Raw genomic sequence first — 19,658 nt, forward strand, 5'->3', positions numbered from 1 at the left:
GCTTTTCAATTAACTCACAAAATCAGTGTTCATACACTACAATCCATAATTAGTCCTCAAACACTTTTTTAGCCATAAAAAAAAATCAAATAAAAAGTATTTTAATTCCAGTCTATTAAAGCATTTGACAAACATATAGTGCAAGAAAAGTTTTCTTATTCTATCCTCCAGTGTCCTAGTGTATATTTGCCTTTATTTATTCTAGAGTGTTGCATAATATGTTGGTGGTTTAAAAATAAAATAAGCTCTTATTAACAATTACTGCCTTTAAAAAAAAATCTAAATACATGTTAGTTTGCAAGTTGGCCATAGAATTATTGTCAAGTTAACAGAATGAGCTGAAGCTGCTAAATTTGATGGTAAACCCTTACTTTATTTTGTTATACAACTTTTTGTATAGGAAACAATTATTACAAATATATATTTATATATATACTTTTTTGTCATCCTTTTTATGTATCTCAGTGCTACTGACCTAGATTAGCCTCCTAATAGAGATGTGTACTTCATTTCTCCATGTATGCCTTTCAAGTCTGCTATCATGGTTCAAAAAGTGCAATTCACACTTTTTTTTTTAATGGACATTGGCACAACTTTCAATTGGAAAGGGCAAGTAATTGGGCGGCAATGCGGAAACACAATTGGGAAACAGAACAGAAGACAGAACATGGCCACCCTATAATAGGAAGTGCAAAAACAAGAACCTTCATGGTAGAATAACCAAGTATTATTTTATAGGGAGCTTACGATTTAAAAAGGAGTTTGAAATTACATTACATTATATGACAATTGGGGGATTACATCTACTTTAATATTGACCCAAAAGACACAAGCAAAAACTGTATCATACCATACCAGCATGAGCTTTGAAAGTCATTCAGTAAAAGGCTTTTACAAAATTGTATTCAGCTTCTGTAGTTTCATATCATACAGCTCTGTTCCTTGTTCTTTTAGCCTATACCTTGGATAATATAACAAAGGTTTGACTGCCTCTCATCCTCCCAGCAGGATATAAGATAGAAAAAGCTTTATTAATCTGCTAATGACACGCTTTGTGACACCCTAGTCCCCACTCAAGAGACTGTGCAGAACATACATTATGAATCAAACTGGAGATTTATAGAGGAGGATGGCATGAAATGTTAGAAATATCAAAATCATAGGTCACAAGTTACATTAAAAATGAGATTATAAAACTGCTTACAAATAAAATACGAAGCAAAACATATACCAGTGACAAGCACACATCATGTAAAGAAAAAAAGAAATATGTCTTTAGTATACATTTAACATCAAACAAATTTGTAATCCTCTTAGAAATAGAATATTCCCCCTAAAAGTGGGCAGGAAAACACGAAAGGCTCATTCACACCAAAACACATTTCTTACATATGTGTCCTTGTGCCTTGAGGCACATGGCATTAGTCAGCTCATTTGTTTTAATCAAGTTGTGACTACACCTTGTAGTATAGGAAAAACCTTTGTGACCTTTGTGCAGTACAGTGTGTGTTGTGGTTCTATGTATGTTCTATGCACATGTATGATACATTGGAGTACAATTAACAATGTGCCCCATAGAACACATACACTTATGTAAAAAGTACACCTCAAGGACATTGACATGCATCTTAATTTACAGTGAATATGGTAAAGATGATACATAAATAACACATGGTGTGATACCAAGCTTTTGCTGCCTACAAAGAATAATAAAGCAAGACAACAATTTATCATGTAACATATAGGCAAGGGCCAGACCTACTATGAACCATGATAATGGTAATATTATGGTTTGGGGTTGCTTTACAATATCCACCTGAATAACCCTGCCTTGTTCCATGACAGTCTCATGTTTGGGCCTCTGTCCTTTCTGCAGTTAATAACCCCATTTTTCGGCCTGATTCAACATTTATGTGGAAGGAAAGATGTTCATCATGGAGGGAGGGTAAAATAAAAAAATTTACTACTAGTAAAGTTTGATACTCTCAATTTCGCTCATTTAAGCAAAGTAAATCAATTACCTGTTTTTAAAAATTATTAAAGTGTTTTTTAAGGGTAGATTTTTTTGGCATATTTTATAAATTGGTCCTACCCTTCTTTTTTGGTGTGTGATCAATATTTGTGTACTTTTGCTTATATTTTTTAACTTTACTGGGAAAAAATTAAGCAAGTAAACAATTAGTAGCTGTTTAAAGGCACAAGCATGTCGAGAATAGTAGAAAAGGGGTATTGTAAACCTCCAGAATGCATTTAAAACCCTTAGCACCTCTAAAAACCACCTTAATTTTGCTGTTTTTATAGAAATGTATAGACTTATTAATGGTTGTTAGAAATCTGTGTTAGTCAACCAAATCTAATATTTTAGTTCAGCTTGTCTCTCCTAATCAGTTCTATGGAGCTTGTAGTCACACCTGCACAGTGGACCCCAGGCTCCGGGAAGAAGTTTTACATGTAAACACACTGGGTAGTATAGGGAGGAACCACACTGCATCTGGAGTTTGATTTTTGTATGTTACCTAAGGGGGAGGAACACCTACAGAGTTTTATACAATAGTACACCTGTACTTTAATGAGAAAAGTACAACTTTGTTTTAAATACATTTTAAGTATACATTGTAACATGTCAGGAACGTGTTCACAAAAGCTATAAAAGTTACAGAGAGATCCCCTTCAAGGGACATGTTACATTTTTAGGATTACATGTTGCCATTGGGACAATATATATAATAATATATTACAAATTAAATTAAAAAGATATGCTATACTGAGGTGGCATTTCACACATACATTCTATGTATAACAGTGCAACCTTTGTCTCCGTAAAATCTTAATAAAGAACTTCAACAGTCTCCTATTGTCCTGCCTAACCAGAATCCAAAATTTGAGTCCCTAGTGAACTGTTTCAAAAAGTCTCGAAGAAGCTGCAAGACAACACAGTACAATACACAAAATCTTTTCGTCCCAACATGTTACTTGAGGACTGTCTAAACTGTGAGTTTGACCACATGGGTCTGTAGATACCTATTTGTGCACAGGAAGCCCTAGACCTTACTATTTTATGCTTATAAATTCCTTACATTGTTTACACTGGAAAAGCTGTATGTTTTTTTGTAAACAGCATTTCTCTTTGGCAACTCATCGTTGAGTTGTCAGGATAAATGACCTTGTGGTCTCAAAATGTATGGTGTATATAGAGCCGTTTTGAGATCATATAGAAACAAAATAATGAACAAGGGTGAGATGTTGGGAGGTCAATGAATATTCCAAATTTAGGTCAGTTTTGTCAAGTTTGTACATATCAACATGGATATATGAAGACAATCCTTGTCACAAGATGCTCATCACATCAGGGGTTTCTGTGCTCTCAACATACACTGACAAAGTCTATCAGGCACTGCCAAATAATATAAAAGCAATGAGCATGACATATAATATGGAGCCACGAAGATGGCAGCAGAAAGAATGGCAGCAGATACGACTGCTCTCACCACAAAGACTTTTATGACTTTGTATGCCCATCCAGGAGTTTTAAATCAGTGTAGCATATATAAAGCCATTTATAGCAGAACCTGCTCCAAAAGGAGGTTCCAGTCTACTGTCCCTATAATACTCCAAAAATACAAACAAGCAAACAAAGGGGGAACATATAGGCTCTACACAGATATGGTAGAGACTGCCTTAAATAAGAATGTAAATGGAATGAACAATTCCTATCTTGAAATGAGAATGAAGGACACCATTTAGCAAAAAATATTTAAGCAATGCTCATCCATCTCACGTCACATTACCCATGACTAAGGAAGTCACTAGGGTTTGCCACAGTTGCTTTACCTATAGCTGAACAAAATAATGTAATCTAAATAATTATTGAACATTTTGTGCAATAATTACAGTTGGCAGTTGACGTTTTAATTCAGTTTTACAAATTTCAGAGATAAAAGGGGGACATTGGAGGAAAAAAGGGACAGGGGAGTTTGGTTTCCAAAAGATGGACAGTTGGAAGGTATGAAGGAGTTAGCATTATAGATTGAAAAACCCTTGCAACATTATTTGCATGATATGCCAGAAAGCCTTGTTTTATACATGCTAAAACCCAGCATGTGAATTCAAGTGTATATACTCTATACATGTACTCCCCACATGCTGTATATTGGATATGAGATAATGCTCACTTGGCCAAGAGCTTAGACACTGAGATGAAATGTGCTACTTCACACTATGCTTATTTTTTCTTCAATCATTGTTTTTCCTTCAGTTTCTACATTTTAAGTGAAACTCTGTAGAATAAGGCAGTTCTTTGCAAGCTACTGTGCCGTACAATAGTCTGCTTCACAAATCAATCCTTCTGCCCCGGAGCCAGTAGCCAGGTGGCTGCCAACCTCTGTGCACTTGTGGTTGGGACAGCAGGAGGTGCCTCAGAAGTTCTGGAACAAAACACAGGTTGCCCAGGGCTGATTAACTTGAAACAGCCAACTTCTAATATTTGAAGGAAACCTTAACCCTTTCCCAGTTTAAAAACAGCAGTGAAAACACTAAACTTTAGCATTTTAATTGATCTGTGTGTACATTTTAACTTACGGTGAATGTAGCTGCTTCTAGGCCTTATCTTTGTTATATGTAGATGGTAATAAATGATTTGTTGTGTATTTCCTGCATGCATGCTAAATACTATATTATATACAAAGGCATCTATTGGGAGTTCATTCTGGCGCTGTGGGAGTTTTCTATTCTCCACTTGCAATTGACCTCAATAAATAAGAAGATTGATCGTTTTCCAGGTTTACTGGAATCATTATTTGTTGATTTTGAAACCAGTAGTGTTAAAACTTTGGGCATAGAGATGGCAGTGACATATAAAATAAATCAATGTCTCACGGCTCCACAGGGCAAAGCGGTGGACCCTCTGTGTCACCAACCCAGTCTGTGGAGACGTGCACGGGCGCAGGGTCTAAGCAGTAGCTCGGTCTTCTCCAGAGCCTCTAGAGGTGAGGTTGTTGTGCGGCAAGCTGCTGCCAGGTTGCGACCCCCGAGCCCGCCAAGACAGGTAACTGCTAACCAGCAGGAACAGAAAAATAGTGCCAGAGCGGGACCCAAAAATATTTGAATGAGCCAAATGTCAGGGCAGGCAGCAATCAAGAGTCATCAGGAAACAAGCCAGGGTCGGTACACGGATAGATCAAGAATAGAACACAGAAACTGGTTCAGTTTGGGAGCAGAACCACAAGGAACTCCTTGTCCAGGCAACTTCCTGTTGCCAGCTGCTTCCTTAAAAAGGGAATGTCATGTGATGAGTGTGGGTCATGTGAGCCACATACCAAACCCATCAGCAGAGGGAATTTATTCTAGAGGCACCATCTTGAAATAGGGAAGTTAAGAAGAAGAACATCCTCCAGCTTCAGCTTGTTGACCAACATGAAAAAAAAGACATGCAGTAAATACAATATTTGTATCTTTTACTTAAATGCTCTTTTATTGTGTTATAAAGACTGCATGTAAAGTGTATACAACCCATACAGGCTGTATTCAGTGTATTCATCCAGTTTCAGGACCATAGGCTGCTAATAGTTTTGGAACAAGTAGCATACATTTATTAATATGTTTTATATTTTTTATTAAATAATATACAAGACCGGAGATGCCTAAGGCATGTCTAGGTTGCATGCAATGTATTGTGCAAGTTACCAGCCAAATTCTTTTTTTTTTGTAACACCTAAATGTATTTATCTCTTTATTATTGTTGCAGCACTAGACAAGCAGGTGCATCATTTTAGTCTTGGCTGCTACACACAACTACCTGTCCACAGCCAGACATTTCATTTTTAAAATAAACGACTGCTGATTTTCAAAAGCAGAAATCAGTCAAATGCTTATGTTATCAGGGGCCGATAAGTTGAAACTTTCCTGTCCCTATCCAGTGACCTATCCCTGATACCAGTAAATATATTGGTTGCAATAACAATTGGCACCACTTCCAATACCACATGACAGCCTGCTAAAAATTTCCCGTGTCTCTCATATATATATATATATATATATATACATATATATATATATTTATTTATATATACTGTATATATTAAGACAAGTATTATTTTCCTGCTAGCACTTTTTTTTATACTTTTACAATTCCTTTCTTGTCATGTTTTAAAGAATGCACAAATCCACAAGTAATATAAAAACAATTAAACTGGTTGCTTTTATTGCTGATGTGCATTAGGAAAAAGCCAACTTCCCCCCTATATTTTTTATCTGCGCCTTTTATTAAGAAATGTCTGGAAGGGGTAAATGTCATCGGCTGGTTCATAGGCAGAACATTCTTTGCCCTCCATTCAGAAAGTTCTTTAAAACTCCATAAACATCTTTATTGTGAAAATAATATTAAGGCCTCACTTTGCACAAACCACCAGAGAATTTTAAAATATTCTTCATCATTACTCAAAAACACTTTTACCCTGGGGGAAACCAGCCTACTACTAGATGTTCTTTAACATTTCCCTGCAGGTAGGTATAGTTAGAATTTGGGGCCACTAGTGTAAAATTTGCTTTGTTTATTGTATACATCTAAAAAAAGCAAAAAAGGAAGGAAACTTTTTACTGAATTTTATTTTCTCATTGAGTTGCTATTTAATAATAGACAAATAGTAAATTTAATACACCAGTCAATTATATTTTAATCTTTATCACAATCAAATTCCATAAAGTTATAAGCACAGCCAAAAGAAATATACACTTACACATGTATTGCTGCATAATAACCTTTTTCTGCAAATAAGTTCATAAGACAGCCAATCACTAAAGGCTAAAAAAAGAGGTTCTGACATTTGTATTGTAGAAATGGTTATCAAGAGACAGCGTGTTCTTTTATAACATACAACTTAGCTGGGAGCAACAGAAATAATGGAAACCATTTAGAGAATAAAAGTGAAATACAGAAAACTTGTTGGATAGAAGCTATGATTATCATGTATTATTTAGCTCAAAGGTCATATAGAGAACTGCAAAAAACTGTACAAAGCGTGTGGAAGACCATTAAAGTCAGGATTTATAGGAAAGCTTTCATAAAACCTTGGTTTCAGTTCAGAAATTCAGCTTTCATAAGACCTGAAATGAGTCCTGGTGTTTAAAACTTCCACCAGATTCCAATACTTGTAAAAAGAAACACGTGTAGCCATGGCATTTCAATAAATCTCATTTCAGATGCAAAAAAGTGTCCATGCTTATAAATCAGTCCAACGACTATAAAGTGCATAATAACAGCTGCGGCTAGGGTGGAAAAACATATTCACTCATAGCAGAATAATGACATTCTCATGCTGGGGCACTTTACTTATCAGTTGCAGTCGCTGTATCAGCACGGTTTTTAGAGTGAACACATACCAAGAGAACTGGTAAGAGAAGACCCGGATAGAACCAGGACCATCTTGTTTTCACAAACACACTGAAGCTCAGATGTTTTTTTTTTATATACAGTACTTATCATGTTTATGAGATGGAAATAAGAATACCATTAGCCTAAAATCAGACTAGGTGCTTGACAATAAGTGCCTGGTAATGATAACTGATGGGTTTTTTTAAGCATTACCAAAGGCTTGTGTAGCATTTGCTTGTGGTTGGACACAGTACATTTTTTTTTAAATTCTATATGGAATTAGGTAATCCATGTTGGTCTACACTGCATTTCACATCTAAAAAACTGTGCAGCAATGCTACTGCAAGCAAACACTTATTAGATATTAGGGGGGTTAAATGGGATTACTGCAGTGGTCCTGCTTGAAAAAAATTGATAGCCTGATTCTAACCTTAATTTGTAAGTTTTGCAAAGGAAGTAAAATGTGTAACAACTTTATTATTGTAATAATTGTTTTTGAGAAGAGCCTGGCCCACCCATGTTACGTTGCTGATTACTGATGAATATTGGAATATTTCCGATTAGAGTCAATTCCAACATGGATCGGAGCTTTTCCAACCTCTGATTGGAGTTCCTATCTGACATTTCTATACATCCAGACTATAGCCAGATTGGCTGAATTGGCTAAGCTATACTATGACTGTCATTGGTATGGTACAACTCATTAAAAAGTATCAATTTTGCTGGTGACCGGAAAGTTCCAAATCATGGCTGGATCAATTAAGTACTATGATCAGATTAGATTAAGACAAATTGGAATTTTTGTGTTCCAAGCACCTCTACTGCTCAGCAAAAACCTCTGTGTTGATCTATTGAAAAGCCCAGTTCCTGGAGTGCTGGCCAGGTGTGTCTTCTCCCCAAATGTGAGCTGTACTGTACAGTTTAACAGAAGTTATTCAAAAATTGACCTTTTCAGGAGGTCACAAAATCACAAAAGAACTAACCTATTAAAGAAAAAGTTTTGTATATACCTGTCTATCGTACTGTTTGCAAATCTTCAGCATACTTTAGAGCTACTTGTCCCACGCTGATTTCTTTTTTTTTGAGTGTGTGAAATAGCATGTTGCCCTCACTACATTGTAGTTTCTTCCATCGTCTTGCAGTGATTAAGGGTCAGCTGTAAGTACCACAGTAGCCAGTGAGGGACCCGCTATTAAACCAGTCTGGGGAATTAAATTGAATTTGTGCTAAGAGCGCTGTTATAAACTGAAGCTTTAGAAGAAGGGCCAATAGACTAGTTTGTTGACACCCTGATAAGTTCACTTGACTATATTTCTGATCTGGGGGAGACCATTATTAAGAAAATATCTATACTGACCCTTACTTTATTGGGGTTGGTATACATCATAACCAACGGATGCAATGTATCTAGATTCATAGTGTAGAGTATGAAACTATATATATGTGTTTGTTAAGACATTTATTTTATTTCGTTGATTACAAATAAAAGACTTTAATCAATTTTATAATAATATTGCCTTAAAGAGCCACCTTTCTTTTTTTTCATTTTTTCCCTAACTCAAAATGTTTAGGCTCAGCAATAAAACTTAAGTAGTCACAATTTCTATCCCTTAAAATTTGATCACGTAATAAACCTCTCTACATGTCTAAGTGCATTGCTTTGCTGTCATGTGATTGGCTGATTAGCTCCCTGAGCTACCCTCATAGGCAGTTGAACAGGTGTACCTAGTAAAATGTTTTTTTTCAGCACCAAACCTCACTGAGAAATATGACTTCTTTATGACATTTTATTGTATGCTGTGTATCATTTTGTCAAATTCATTATTCTGTTGACTTTCTTTAGTTCTTTAGGAATAAAATATTAGCAAGATTTGCAGTGAATTTTGTCGAGTAGCTGTGTGTGACTAAAACTCTTTTCAGATCTGAACGATTGTTTATTCAGTTTTGTATAAGGTTGCTATAATTTTATCAGAACGCGTTTAAGGTCTTTGGATGACAAAACACGGCTAAAATACTTGACTTTTCCTGTCCATGGAACCCATTCTACTGCCTTGAGTTTCACTTATTTTTTCCTGGAACTTTTTATCATAACTTTTAAATTGAATCATGTCCCTCAGTAGTCCTGCCCAAAGAGATTACTCACAAAACAGGCTACCCCTTCGAGAGTTACTAATGCTTCACCTGCTTTCCTTAAAAAACATGTTCTATACTTATTAAATGCAAAATGGTGGACTTGCTGTTTTTCTTTTCTGCTGTAGCCAAATTTAAGTTTTCCCACTTAAAAATCATAGGGGTATATACTGTATATATAACAGTGCAGGTACATTTTACCAAACATCCACATGCAGTACATTTTCTAGTGAATGTCAGTTCTAGTGCTTCATAAAAATGTCTCTAAACTGTAAGTATAGACAAACTAAGTTTTTTGGATCCAGATAACTCATTTTTTTTTTGAATATTGGTTAATACAGTGATACCTCCGCTAACAAAGATAATTTGTTCCGGAATCACATTTGTTAGCCGAAATCTTTGTTAGGCAAAACATGATTTCCTGTAGGTTTCTATAGAAAATCATTTAATTTGTTCTGAATGCTGCCCAAAAGATAATTATTAGGACAAATAGGACAGATGTTTGTCTCAACATATTATTGGGCAGCATGGTATCAGTTACTGTATAAAATCCTCACTGTGGATTAATCACAAAGAAAGCAAAAAAAAACCTTATGGAGCCTAGACATACATTACCTTCTGGAGCAAGCTGTACTTTGATATGCAAAAAGAATTAACTGCAGAGTTTGTGTTGGTCCTTATAGGGATACAAAAGGTTGCAGAAGAGATCAATTCTTAAAATCACCCACAACCTCAGCTGTGTTTCTTCTGCAAGTCACGCAAACCCCCCCCCCTCCCCATCAAGCCTCCGTCCTGCACACAAGCAACACGGAAGTGCCGCTCGTATGTAAAGAATAAATGCCTTAAATCACACTTACCTCTCAAATTCACAGCCACACAGAGCATGTGACTGGGTCAAAGTGATGTCTCTCTCTCACGTTCTGATACAGTATACAGGAAATACTGTACATTTGTTATGCAGTATGTTATCAGGTGTCTTACCTCATGCTTTTTTTTTTTTACATTTGTTAGCTGAGTCTCGTAAAAAGTGAAAACAATTTGTTAGCCGAGGTATCAGTGTATTAGGTGAGTTTATCCATCCTGTGAGTTCAGCAGCTTCAACAATTACATCTAGTTTTATATCCTATTAAGCTCAAGTTTTAAAGCTGAGGAATGTTAATTGACTTATTCCCCTGATGTTCTCCAGGAAATTGCTTTGGATCAACAAATATATATTTGTACTCATTAGCAAAACATGAAAAATTATAGATAATAATTAACATTTTAATAATTTTAATAGCTCTCTACAGACAACACTGCATGCTTACAGGATCTGTATCTGATTTTATTGTTGATCTTAGTTTTATCAAGCTTATATTGTAGAATCATCAAATTACCCAACAAAACTAATATCCACTTAACTGCCTTTCCTAAACCTGTCTGTACAAATGGGCTCACAATCTAATCTCCTCACCATAGTCATATGTCATTAATACATTATTATTAATGTCTGTCATTTTTGGAGGAAAGCCAATTAACCTAACTGCATGTTTTTTTGAATGTCGGAGGAAATCCATGCAAACAAGGGGAGAACCACTAATGGAAATCCTTGCAAAAATCAAACTTACATAAAGCCTAGGGACCCAGCTGTTAAGTATATAAAATATACTTTTTTATCTCAACTACAAACACCAAACAACAACATTACAGACAAGACAACAGTACAAAGAAATTTAAATTTAAGTTAAAAACTAACAATGAGCTCCTATGTTGCCAGATGTCAACTTCAGTTAGGACTTTTATGTGGATTCCCAAGTAAAGTATACAATTTTAGGACTAAAACAATTTGTATAACTAGGCATTAAGGAACCAAGGAGTATGTGGTATATATTTATGTATATGTATTGTTGTATTGTCCGTTATGTTGTTTGTTTTTTCCACTGCTTAATATTTTACATATGTAACAGCGGTGTGCCCTAAGCTCTATGTGTATGTTTATTTTTGCACTGATTTTCATGATCTTTTGTAATACTTGCTGTGTTCTGCAAATTTGTCTTCCAATGTGTGGTAAATGTCTTTTTGCCTGTCACATACAATAGCAAAAAACACTTCCCTCCCCCTTTTTTTTCTTTAGGATGCAATTTGAAGATAAAATCAGCAAGCTGCTTGTCTTTATGACTACAGGTTATTAGAACCTAGATCCCCAGGTCACATTTAGTAGCATCAGGGCATGACCTTGCACTTTTGTAATGCAAAGACCTCCTGCTTCTGGCACCATGTAATGACTTTAATTTAGTATTTATGTAATTTGGGAATGGGACACCATAGACACAGTGGATGATTTACTAAATGAGTAAAAAATTTTCACTCAACAATTTTTTTGAATATTAACTTCATTTATCCAGTAAAGTCAATGCAAATATAATTCAACTTTGATTGCCTAATTATGTTCAGATGCATTTCATATACTTGGATACCTAATGAGAATTGTTGCACATATTTTTTTAAATGTAGACTCTGAACTTAGAAAATCAGACTGGTGAATTCAGAGAGTATTTTCAACATTTCACAGAACCAACATGGCCGAAGTCACAAGCATTAGAATCATTAAGGATTTACAGAGCTTATGCTGTTCAACACAGTTCATTATGGTGTACACATGATCATAAAAGAAAAACTCTAATATATTTTAATACATCTCATTAAGTGGTAATATAAAATGTTTTCATGTATTAATATAATTAATAAAGCAGAAAAGAAGATGTTTTATTTCATGTTTCTGGTTTCTGACTAAAACCATCTGAATAGGCAGAAAGAGCTTGAGGGGTACGTAGGTGAAATTTTTTTTTTCATTACTATAACAAATAGAATATAGGGAATACAAATATATATATAAAAAACTCTACACATTTCTAATAAAAAAAAATCATGGACAGGTTACATAGTCCCACTGTTTTAAATGGTTTTATTAATTTCTCTGCAAAAACATAACAGAGTTGAATGTCTTTTTTTTTATTTTTGCCTGGATTACTGTTTTTACTTATGTTTTAGAAATGTGGCCACATATGAAACAGATCAAACTGTGAATTATCCTCTGACATTGCAGTGAGGCCTAAAGGGGAGGACACATATGGAAATGGAAGATAAGTGTGAGGAGTAAACTTAAATGGAAAAAATAGCTCATGCTTTGTAGTGTGTATGGTGGATATTTTATCTTGTATATTAGCTACCCATCTGCTTTATATTGTACACTTAACAAAATGTTCATGTGCAATCAGTTTACTGAACAGGTTACATAAAATCAAAGATATATTTCCATTTGTGGAGAAACACTTGCAAGTTTATAAACACACTGTGAACCAAAAAAAGTGGTATTGTCTATTTTAATTATTAATATTTTAAGATTGAAGTTGAAAACCATTCATGCTGATGTGAGTATTCCATTTGCAATATAACGTAGAACGTTTTTTTTCTTCCTTATTAACAGCATCATAAACTTGGTGTATCTGAATCATTATGTGAAAAAATACATATGGTGATATACTTTATTGTAATTTTTTCTATTATTTTCTATTTTCATTCCAGGCCTGTACCTTGTCATTAAAATACAACTTTACAAAGCTTGGCCTCCTGTATAATGTACCCCTATACCCTGCCTTCCTATACCCCATAAATTGTGCTCCTGGTATGTAAATCCTGGATTTGCAAATAGAGTTATAATGTCTCCAGCAGCTAGCTGTTTGTATAATGGTGCCGCACACAGAGCCTCTTCACTACATGCACACATGTGTAGTACAGTGTACAGAGTTAAATCCAAACTTTTTGTTTTCTTAGTTTATGTCCACTTTAACAAGTGCTTTACACTAAAACTTATTTTTATCTATATCTTTTCAACATAAGGATTTGGAAACAAAAATTAAGAATTAAAATTAAAGACACAGGTTACTTCCTATTTAAGTCATGATGGAAGATCCACTTATATTTCAATGTCTATTAACTTGCTAAGTCTATTGTTCGTTATTTAAAGAGGAACTAAACTCAGTGGTGGGTGGTGACCTACTGAGGTTACATTGTTACATGGCTCTGTGTATGGCACCACTGCACACAGAGCCAAGCTCTACACTTCAAGGCTCATGCACCCTACAGCGCAGAGCTAAAACAAAAGGCCAACAGAAGCTAGGGCTTTATTTTTTTGACAAAAGAGACCTTGCATGTCTCCTTTGTTAATTAGCTCTGTCTGCTGGTGAGTTTAGGTCCACTTTACCAAAGGCTTTAAATGCTTTCATTTACAAGATCACTTGCTCCTCTTTCATTTTGCGATACCAAAGTTGTTTTTATGTTTTAAAAATTCTTGTGAATTCTTAAATCCCAACTTAATGTCTAAATATATTTCATTAAAACATACATCAGTGCGATATTTTGTTATTTATTAAAAAAGACTTTTTTTATGATCCAGAGCTGCCCCCCACATACTTTTCAGCTGCTGGCTAACTTTTTTCTGAATAAAGTCCACCATTATTAAACCTACCGTCTATGAGACTAAGCTGTCCTGATTAAACTGTCTGTGGGTCTCATTACCTCATCATGGGCTTTGGAGAACAGAATGGTGACTAAAATGCTGCTGCTAAAATGCTCTTAAAGTCCTGGGATTCCTCTTCGTCACAGCCCAGAGGGAGCGCTGGGCGCCGCCATCTTCCGGTCTTCTTGCTCCATGTCCCAATTTCGCACTGCACAGGAGAGAGATCGGTTGACATAGCCACTGTGAAGGGGAAAAAAAAAGAAAGACGATCTCACTGCGCATGCATGAGATTGACATCTCTTCCCCTTGGAGGAAAAGATGCGCTGAAGGAGCAGACAGAGCATGACGAAGGTATCCCGGGAGGCTCTGCGCTCCCATTAAGTCTCGATCACCATTGCACAAAAAAACAAGAAATGGCTCGTTGTTCTAAAGATTCATAAGCATACATGTCCCACTGTGTGCTTTACAACTAATGTCTAGTATTTTCTGCCAAATGTCTCAATTTATATTATTATACTTTTTTTATTGCTTTTACATAGCTCGATAATGTTGTAGTTTATACTTCTTGAATATTTCCCCAAAGGTGGCATTACTGTACAAGTCGTTCCCCTGTGATCACTGTTAAACATTACATTGGAAGAGAGGCAAAATAACTTGGAGTTTGGCTTTATTTTTGCTGGTGGGGTAGATTTACTTGAAATATCCAAAGGACCCCATTTGATGCAAGCACCAGGTAAGCTTACCTTTCAAAATTCACTTGGAACCCTACAAATTCAGAGTTCTCAGCTATGAAAACATCAACTTTAGCTTGAGGTTCCTGAGCTTGCACTTTGCCTATGTCAGGGGTTGGCAAACTTTTTTAGTCAGGGGCCACAATCTGAAATAATATTTAACAGAGGGGTCAGGCCGATGGGAGAGTGGGCGGGGTTATGTCATCATGACGCCACTGAACGTGACATCATGATGGCATAACACCGCCCACTCTCCCATCCCAGATTGGAGCTTGCGATTGGAGAGTGGGCGGGTGGTGTGCAGTGACACAGCCTGCCCACTCTCCCATTGCAGGCCCTTAGCTTGCAATGGGAGAGTGGGCTGTGTCACTGCACACCACCTGCCCACTCCCCCATCACAGGCTCAGATCCGAGGGACGTGTTCCGCGGCTTTGGCCCGTGCACCCCCCCAGCGGGCTCCTTCTCCTGACTCTGCTCGGGGTGGCACCAGCCAGAGTAGCGGACCACCCAAAGGGCCGGACAAACATCCCTATTGGGCCGTATATGGCCAGCGGGCCGTAGTTTGCCCATGCCTGGCCTATGTTAAACCTCAGTTTTGGTCAGAGAAGATGTCCACTCCTTGTAGTGAAGTATCGGAGGTCAGAAGCTGTGGTGACAAGGAAATAAAATACTATGTGGATATTGGAGGTCCATAGGTTTTGGGGTTTCAAAGTTATACATGTATGTAGCGGTGCATGCATGTATATTTAGGTACTTGCTTTACAGGGGAGTCTGCAATTTAGGAAATTTAATGAGTATGTACAAATGTTTTCTATGCCAAGATAGGTATGGGCAAGCTGGGATTTATATTTACTTCCACCCAGGGGATATTAAAGATCATTATCAGTACACATAGAAATGAGGATTAGAAGCAGAGCAGGGTTTCCCACAAGGCAAACTAAGCAGAAGCCTAGGGCTGGATCTCCAGGGTGCCCAGCTACAATGTGTATAATCCTGATGTAAACTAGGTATTTGGTGTCTGATAAGGCAGTCGTGCCTGTACAGAAAATGCAAATGGGACAGCTTCCCTTTTGCAATTTTTATTAATGCCATCTGCAGAGAATAAAGAAGTCACATTTGCTACTATAGTACCATACCTTAATCTATCTCTGGTTGAAAAGGGAAGAGTGTGTTGTTGCCCTACCTGGGCAGCAGAAGTTGTAGTTACACAGTATACTCTTTTAGTAACAAAAAACATGCAAAAATTCACAATGCAGTTGAATGGCTCTGGCATTTTTTTTACATGGAAATGTGTTACTGATAGTCGGCAACATAAGTTGTGGTATGAGTAGTTGTGTGTCCTCCTAGACCACAGGCTATGTAGTAATATGGCCCTGGGTATAATGGCAAAGACAACACCTTATTAAACCAAACAAGCATGCTAGAAAAATACATTGTAAGAGGCACTAAGTATTGTAAAAATATACAGCTCAGAATGCCCTCAAAACATTCTCACCTCAATCAATCAGAAAATGTGGAGCCGCTGCCTATTTTTTGGTTATCATGGTGCCGCTTTTATTACTTACAAAATACAACCATGAAAGATTTTTCATAATTACAGGAGATCTGGAGACAGTTTGATAGTCTTGTAATTTAACCTTTATGTGAATTTGTGAACTGTTGCAGTAGTTGCCTCAAGTGTTTGATGTACATGTTTAAACCGGTATGACTGGCAGCAAACTGATTAAAGGTGCAATTTTCCCACAAAACTAGCAGGAAATCAAAGCTCTAGAAAACATGCTTTTTTCTATGATGACTAAAGTACTAAACATTCACTGTTAACCTTTTAAGTGACAAGCAGTTTCTTTAAACTTAGGGATCAGATTTTAGATAAGATAAATCAGTGCTGACATACATGTTTAACAATTAGGACAACTTTCAGGACCTTCTTTCCATTGTTTCTCTTTTTGTTCTGTCTCTGTACTTAACTGCTAAAGATTCTTACCTTACTTTAAAGTGCATATTAGAGTTAACCACAAGTCATAGGGTCCCTCTATGACAAAATTACCAGCAATCGAAAATCTCATGATTTTATAATAAAAAATATATATAAAAATTTAATAAAAAAAATACAAAATTCCCATGAAATATATAAACTTCAGCTGACCCAGATAAGAAGGTTCCATGTAGAACTAATATATCAGTCAGAGTTAGGATTGATTCTTTCACCTAAACTTTTATCCAATACTCAGCATCAAGGTTTTTGCAAAGCCAAACTTTTTTTTGTTTTGAACTGGGCAGGAAATGGTTAAAACCCCCTAAAAAGTTATTTTTATTTGTTGCTGTTTGTGCCCTGCTAAAAATATTTCCCATTATTCCAAATCATAAAATTTTAACATGAAAATTAGTGGATATTTCTAAAAACAAGATTTTTATTATGTGTAGGTGTCATTGGGGCAGATATCCCAAGGATTTTCACTTATTTCTTGCTCTAATGGCAACTCAGAATATTTGGATTTCCCCTGACTATTTGGGGTGAATAAAGGAGATGACACCCTTCCCTTCTTTATGCAAAAATCCAAATCAAATGTCTTTATATAACGTTTTGGTGAATCCCTACTGCTGAAGCCTTTTTTTTAAAGTGATTTCAGTGATTTCTCTCCCTCAGATGCGTAAAGAATATTATAGTACTTTGAAAGTTCAAAACAAGATTTTGCAAACAATCTTATCACAGATGAGCTACAGTAAAAAGGTAACCCATTTAAAGTCAGAAAAAAAAGTGTCAGATTCTGTAAATGTCATTTTCAGAATTTGCAGAAAGCAAGATGGTAGCTGTTGAAACAGAAAAAAAACTTTTAGCAGCCCTGTCCAGAGCAAGATAGGATGACACTCCTATCTTGTAGAACATGTCAGAGATGGGATCATGTAAAGGAAAGTTTAGTTAAGGTTTGCTTTAAGCTTATCTTATTTTTAAAGCAATAGCCTTGGGAAGCTCCAGTTCATTATCATTAAAAATAATGATTTATCTGCAGTAGACAAAAGATGTCACCCTGCCCCCTGTTTTAGGGCAATATTGTGGCTCCTAATGGTTCACCATATTGTGGGCCATATTTATAAAAGCTCTCCAAGGCTGGAGAGGATATACTATCATAGGTAAACCCGGGTGATCCAGCAAACCTGAAATGGATCGGGTCCAGGAGTGCAAACATTTGTTAAATATTAGCAAATTAATAAAGGTATTCCATTTCAAGTCTGCTGGATCACCCAGGTTCACTCATAATAATCTATCTTTTTCAGTCTTGAAGAGCTTTGGTAAATCAGGTCCAATGTCTTTAAGGAACTCCAGCAGATACAAGGGGATGCTGAGAAGTTCCTGGCTTTCCCCCCCTTCAGATGAAATAGAAAAATGGGTGTGGGGGCATATGACAGCCTGATATCTTAGTATGTAACTGTGCAAATATCAGGTCTTTGTGATTCTTAAAACTGCTTTTTCTTTTAGTGAGAAGCTGTGATGGCAGAGGCACAAGCAAGTTTCACATAGTTGGAGTTACGGGCCGTCTTGAAGTTTTTGTTTTTCCGGGGAAGGGAAGGACACTTCCCCCCCAGTGTTTGTGACATCTCAGTGTGAATGTCCTTTGCTGACTTTCACTGGAGAAACAAAAACTTCATGACAGTCCGTAACTCCAACGACGCGAAACTTGCTTGTGCCTCTGCCAGCACAGCTTCTCACTAAAAGAGAAAACAGTTTTAAGAATCACAATTGCAGTCATTTGCCCCCACACTCATTTTTCTGTTTCACCTGGAAGTGGGCAAAGCCAGGAGCTTCTCAGCACCCCCTCATAAATATATTAGAATGTCCGAGGCCATACAACAGCAGCTACAAAGTCAGTCATGGTGATTTGTTCTCTAGTTATATTCTTTGTATTTTAAAATTATCAATAATTACCAGATGTGATTTGTCTCTAATCTTGCAGAAATAAAAGATAATGAATAACACACATTGCACACACTCATCTGACCAAACCAGTTCTTCTGTGAGATAGTGTGAGTAAGAATGCCATCCTAAGGACAATCTTCGGATATTATGGAAAATCTGAATCTTTTACAACCTGACTGACTCACAGGAAACTCACAGCAGTAAACAGGACAGCCTATTAATATACAGCAGTGAATATGCTAAACACAAGCCTGAGCTTTTATCAGCTGCCAATTATTGAGCAATCCTGCCATTTTTTCATTGTTATACCAACTTGATGCTGGCCATATGCACTCCATATACACAGGATTTTATGTATTACTGCTAGAATAATAATACCGTACCTGTAACTATATTTGGATGACATTTTATTTGCTGCATTGTGCTGTGAACATTAACCATGTTTTTTTTTCCATTGAATTTAAAAAGGGACATTTTGTTATGTTATAGGGATCATCAAGTAATGTTAAGTGTAAGCGGTGCCCTGTTTAGGATTAATTACCAAAATGTGTCTGGAATTCCTCTGGATGAATAGCAATACACTTACTGGTATGTGAGTGTGCCTAGGCAGCCTTACAATACTCCGATGTTCCTCTCTTTACACATCCACCTCCACCCAGCTTGGGTTTAAGCTAGGGTATCTGATGTTTATTGGGTTCGGCCACATGCTTTACAACTTTTGTGGGGCTTCTGCACTGCATAGGGGAGCAGAGAGAAAATGGTAAGCATGCAGGATGATGGTACACAATGCATCAAACATCAGACTGAATTTCCCATTCTGCCTCTGCAGTATGAGCAGCTAAAGGGAGAATTATAGCACATTAATGAGTTGATCATTAGCAGATTATGACTGCCAATCTTCCTTGAATGGTAATCAGCCTCCTGACACCATGATTTGAGCTAAATAGCATTACAGGGTAAGTTACTTTCCAAACTTATTATGCAAAGTATTACATCATCATATATAAGAAATCC

The sequence above is a fragment of the Pyxicephalus adspersus genome, chromosome 11 (genome assembly GCF_032062135.1).
Source record: "Pyxicephalus adspersus chromosome 11, UCB_Pads_2.0, whole genome shotgun sequence".
NCBI lineage: Eukaryota > Metazoa > Chordata > Amphibia > Anura > Pyxicephalidae > Pyxicephalus > Pyxicephalus adspersus.